The sequence below is a fragment of the Paramormyrops kingsleyae genome, chromosome 3 (genome assembly GCF_048594095.1).
Source record: "Paramormyrops kingsleyae isolate MSU_618 chromosome 3, PKINGS_0.4, whole genome shotgun sequence".
Lineage (NCBI taxonomy): Eukaryota > Metazoa > Chordata > Actinopteri > Osteoglossiformes > Mormyridae > Paramormyrops > Paramormyrops kingsleyae.
This window is the reverse complement of record NC_132799.1, coordinates 43,726,282-43,732,465: the sequence shown is the minus strand read 5'-3', so window position 1 is coordinate 43,732,465 and position 6,184 is coordinate 43,726,282. Positions and strand designations below refer to the sequence as shown.

General features: G+C 48.2%; 1 long non-coding RNA gene across 1 annotated transcript; it reads right to left on the bottom strand.

Moving 5' to 3' along the window:
• Positions 1-3,411: 3,411 nt before the first annotated feature.
• Positions 3,412-5,200, bottom strand: LOC140588415 (uncharacterized). Its single transcript, XR_011989752.1, has 2 exons — positions 5,101-5,200; positions 3,412-4,413 (listed from the first exon to the last, which is right to left on the bottom strand). It is a non-coding gene; the product is annotated as an uncharacterized lncRNA (long non-coding RNA).
• Positions 5,201-6,184: the final 984 nt, after the last annotated feature.

Genomic DNA, 6,184 nt, shown 5'->3' with positions numbered 1-6,184 from the left:
CTGGCACGCACGCCCATAGGTACGCATACATACAGGCACACACACACAGGCACACACGCAGACACACACAGGCACGCGCGCAGACACACACAGGCACGCACGCACGCACAATTGCACGCAGGCAGGCACGCACACATGCAGGCACACAGACAGGTACAGACACACGCATGTACATAGGCATGCACAAGAACACAGGCAAGCGCACACACACAGGCCCACACACACTCACCCAACAATAGATATGACAAGCTTCAGTGAAGGTTCCCATGTCACACACAGGTTCAGGCTGCCTTGAATTTCAGCTAGCAGTCTGAGTACACAAATGCAAATGTGCCAGGGTTCACAGGTAATTGCCGTGTTTGCACAACAAAAGCAGGAGGACAATGGGGCTGAAGGCCTGCACGGGCTTAGGAGGAGCTGTAGGGAGTTCTAGGGAATTTACGGAAATCTGCGCAGGATAGTAGTTCTAGTGCAGGGATTCATAACCCCGGTTGTAAAAGGAGCAAAAATGTGAGCTGCAGCACTTCCCTTCTAATGGTGATGATCCACTTCTCTGTGCCTTCAAACTGGCTCATTTCCACCCCTTGATGGCCATATATTTGACAAGAATTATACATTAATACTTTACAACACTACAGAGACTTAAACTGTGCTTTACTGGCTCTTAAGCTCAGAATCTCTCGATTCACCTTTGGGAACAGACTGGCTCATGTGATTTGACATCTGTCACACACTGGATAACCTGTTACAGTTTTCTTCTACATATCCCATACATGGGGATGGCACAGTGGTGCAGTGGTTAGCCTCTGGGACCATCCATCCATCCATACATCCATTTTCTGAAACCGCTTCTCCTGTTCAGGGCTGCAGGGGCTCCGGAGCAGGACACAAAGCAGGAAACAACCCTGGATGGGGCGCCAACCCATCACAGAGCACATTCACCATTCACTCACACCTACAGGCAATTTGGTAACTTGAGATAGCCTCAGCATGTTTTTGGACTAGGGGGAGAAACCCCACGATGACACGGCGAGAACATGCAAACTCCACACATGGAACCCTGGCAGAAACTCAAACCCAGATCCCAGAGGTGTGAGGTGACAGTGCCAACCACCATCACCGTGCCACCCACCCCTGGGAACAAACTGAGGTTAACTGGAATTACCAAGTTGACCATAGGTGTGAATGGTGCACAAAGGCAGGCAGGCAGGCAAACAGACAGGCACACACACAGGCACGTGCGAACACAGGCAAGCACACAGGCAGGCACACACACAGGCAGGTATGCAGAGACAAAGGCACGAACGCACGCAGACATGCACACAGGCACGCACGAACATAGGCAGGCACACACACAGGCAGGTACGCTGAGACAAAGGCACAGACACATGCAAACACGTACACAGGCATGAATGCGCGCAGGCAGGCAGAAACGCATGCACGCACACATTAACGCACACAGACATGGACGGACACAGGCAAGCAAGCACACAGGGACGCATGCACGCACACTGGCATGCATGCACACAGGCATGGAAGCACAGAGGCACACACACGTGCACGCAAGCACACGTGCACGCAAGCACACGTGCACGCAAGCACACGTGCACGCAAGCACACGTGCACGCACACGTGCAGATAAGCAGGCACGAACGCACACACGTACTCAGGCACGCACACAGGCAAGCACGCGCCACGCACGTAGCCACGCAAGCACACAGGTATGCACGCACGCACACAGGCACTCCCGCACACATGCACGCAAGCACACAGGTACGCAAGCACACAGGCAGGCACGCATGCCAGCACACAGGCACAGAGACACGCACACACATAAGCACACAGGCAGGCAGGCACGCAGGCAGTCACACACACACAGGCACGCACACGTGAAGGCACATACACAGGCACGAAAGCACTCAAGCACAAAGGCACACACGCATGCAGGCATGCACACTGGCATGAATTCACACAGGCACGCACACGTGAAGGCACATACACAGGCACGAAAGCACTCAAGCACAAAGGCACACACGCATGCAGGCATGCACACTGGCATGAATTCACACAGGCACGCACAGACACGAATGCACATAAGCACGCACACATACAGGGACGCCCACACATACACGTGAAACCACAAACGCGCACACACAGGCAGTTATGCACATAGGCATGCAAGCACACAGACACGCGCACACACAGGCACACACACACGCATGCAAGCACACAGGCACAGAGACACGCACACACACAAGCACGAAGGCAGGCACACAGGCAAGCACGAACAAAGGCACACATGCACAAAGGCACACACGCTTGCACGTAGGCACGAACACACAGGCACGCATGCAGGCAGTCACGCACACACACATGCAGGCACGCATGCACGTACACAGGCATGCATGCATGCACACAAGCTCACAGGCAGGAATGCACACAGGCATGCACGCACATTGGCACATACACAGGCACGCACGCACATTGGCACATACACAGGCACGCATGCAGGCACACACACAGGCATGCACGCAGGCTCACAGGCATGCACATAGGGACACATGCATGTAAATACACAGGCACGCACGCAGGCTCATACACAGGCACAAAGGCACTCAAGCACAAAGGCACGCAGACACACAGGCACGCACGCACACAGGTAGGCACTTACACAGGCATACACGCATGCACACATGCTGGCAGGCAGGCATGCACACAGGTACGCACGCATGCAAGCACGCCACAGGCACGCAAGCTCACAGGCAGGTATGCACACAGGCACGCATGCACAGACATGCACTCACGCATGAAGGCAAGCACACAGGCACGTACAATAGCATGTGCACAGGCACGCACGCCCACAGAGCCACACACACACAGGCACGAATGCACTCAAGCACAAAGGCATTCACACAGGCATGCATGCACACAGAAAGGCGCTTACACACAGGCACACAGGCACGCACACAGGCAGGCATGCACACATGTGCGCACAGCGACACCCAAGCACAAAGGCATGCATGCATGCACACAGACATGCTTCAAGCAGACAGGCAAGCACACAGGCATTTACAGACACACACGGGTATGAATGCACACATGCACTCAGGCACGTACACACGCAAGCAGGCATGCAGGCACACAGGCAGGCACACAAGCGACACAGGCGCGAACGCAGGCACACACGCAGACAGCCAGGTATGTACGCACACAGGCAGGCATGCAGGTACGGCCACAGGCACTCACACAGGCACACACACAGGCATGAACGCATGCACGCACTGAGGCACACACACACACACACAGGCACGCACGCACACAAAAACTCTACAAAAACTCTGGTTCTAAGCTAGGTGTCCTTAACCCAGGACTTCCAAACATAAGCAAAACAGAGTTACATTATTATTATTATTATTATTCATTATTATTAGCATTAATAAGATTCCCCTTACATTGCTAATAGGAAAGACATAAATGGATGTAGGGAAGAAACATGTTTACAATTTAAAGTGTTTTAGAGATGTTGTAAGTATGTATGTGAAGGGTACAATGGGGCTAATCCCACAATGATTTAAAACAATTTGACAAATTCAAATAAGAGGCTGAGAAGGATGTTCAGCTTCAGCAATCGGCTCTCGTGGGGTCTAATTTTGCCATTTTTTGCCTTTCTTCTGTTTCCCATGCGTTGTCTGCAGGGGCACCTTCACCACATTGCCATTTGATGTGGACACCTTCACACTGCCTGCTTCGAGATCATTTATGTTGAGGTGTTCCACTAATAATTTGTCCACTTTAGTTTCAGCAATGTCCCAATTAACAGCATTCAGCTGGAATTCACTGTCTACAACTTCTATCTCCAAATCCATCATTTCCAATTCAAATACTGAATTAAAACCCCTCTCTGCAGTCTCCTCCAATTTGACTTCTCCAATTTCTATTCCTACAATTTCAAATTTACCATTACTTTGATTTACATCATCAAGCTCAAACTGGCAGAGGTCGACCAATACGGCTTCTATTTTCAGCCTGTCTTGGTGGTCGTCTGCAGGCTTTATGGAGACTGTCCTTTCATTTAACACAAAGACCTCTAACCCATGCACGTCTAACCCCTTATCCTCCCAAGGCTGGTTGGTGGGTGGAGTTGCTGGGGAGCACTCTTTTGCTTCACCCCAGCAGATGATTTCATCCCATTTGTCCCAGGCTGCCCAATACACATCATCCGTCCAGCTAACTGCCTTGGCAATTGCCTTTCGGTTGTGTCACACGTTCAAACTGTCAGCCTGGTCAGAGGGTGATTCTGCTGGGGAGCACAGCTCTTCCTCATCTCCCCGGTCAATCACCTCTCCCCACTTGTCCCATGTTGCCCAGTACTGGTCATCACTCCAGCTGACAGCTTTCGCCATTCGTCTGATTCTGAATGAGGAAAAACAACATACAGGTAATGCAATGGAGCTGTCAGTCACTCCTGACACATGGAATACAGGTCAGGACTGATTGGCTGAAGAGTCCTCACACCTGGGTTTGAACAGCTGACCTACAGGTTATCCCAAAAACCTGCATACACACCGGCCCTTTGCGGATAAGATTGGTCACCCCTGTTTTAGGGGTTAGGGTAAGAATTTTAGGGGTTTTTTTGGGGCTAGCGTTAGGGCTATCTATTAGCACTATCCTCCTGACTCTCGGGCTTTTGTTTGGTGTGCATGTGTTATTTCCTTTAGCCATTTAGGATTAGTAGGACCTCATAATCATAAAAACCAAACATTTTTTTGAACAATTAATAGTTTTAAACAAAAATGATGTCCTTATATGAGGACGTAGGGTCTCAGGAGGTTAAGGTAGCCTAACTCGACAAAGTACTGTAGCTCAACTCGACAGAACACCGGAACCATCCGCATCTGAATGTAACATGAAAGCGCAGGAAAGCACATGCAGAAAACTTAAATATCAATACGAAACTATAGCTAACTTGCACATAAAATTTTGATAGAATTAACGCAGTAGCCCGAAACAGTAAACATATTTTAATATACATGCAAGTTTGACAGATACTAAATAATAAGATCATTTATACGATAATATGGGAGCAGAAACTTAACGTACCTCGCCATCTTGGTCCAGAAATGGAAGTGAGGCTGCGTGTTTCAAACTGGCAGCGTACGTCCCACATGCCATATGATGCCTAATACGTAACCAAGCAAAGCGGCCATAATGTGATTAAATAATAACATACCAATAATTTGCGTTGTTATGTAATAATAAGAACAGAATTCTATAAGATGAATTTTAAAGATTAGTATACAACAGCATAAAAATGATGACACTGAAAGTTTGATTAATCACACGATCAGCTCTGGATAATATCAAACAATGACTTAAAGAGACACGTGAAATGAAGTGATAAATACACGTGAAATATAAAGTGATATCGGTATGTCAAAACGTTATGTTACACACACCACCCAACAATTCAAGAAGCTGTAGCTAGATTAAGGCCGTATTCACAATTTACCCGTGTGCCTTATACTGTAACCGAGCACGATTATCCCCGGCTGGTCTGCACTCTCCACATTGCACTTAATGATCCTGGCCTGAGCGATTTTTTGTGTTGAAGAAAACGAGCGAAGGGAAGTGCTGTGGCATAACTGACTGAAATTCATGATTAATGACTTTATTTTACGGCTTATCTGGAGTCGTTTTCAGCACGATGTCACACATAGATTAATTGACTATGCAATGCAGCGATTTTTATTTATTGACATTTACCAAAGAGTTTTTGCAGACTAGCTGCATGTTATACCGCCATTGAAAAGGTACCATGCTACCGCATTTTTGAAAGCTGTTGTGTATTACATTTCATTAGTACAGGTGTTTTGACATTGTAGCATACCTATCAGAATAGCACACTCTCAGTTAAAGCGCATGCGTAGAACAGAATTACATGTCCGCTAGCTCATAAATGTAGCATATTGCTGCAAGAATTTTCGACAGAAAGTAAGCAATTATGCTTTCCGGTTATTACGTGCAGTTACAGTTATAATAATAATTGATACTTTTATTGATCCCTGTGGGGAAATTGTCTTCTTTACACCTCCCTCAATTTGCTCTTTATAAATCAAGCTCTATGTGAAAGACAGTCACCTGTGTGGGCCCCCAGGAAGCTGGGTGTTAAGGGCCTTGCTAAAGG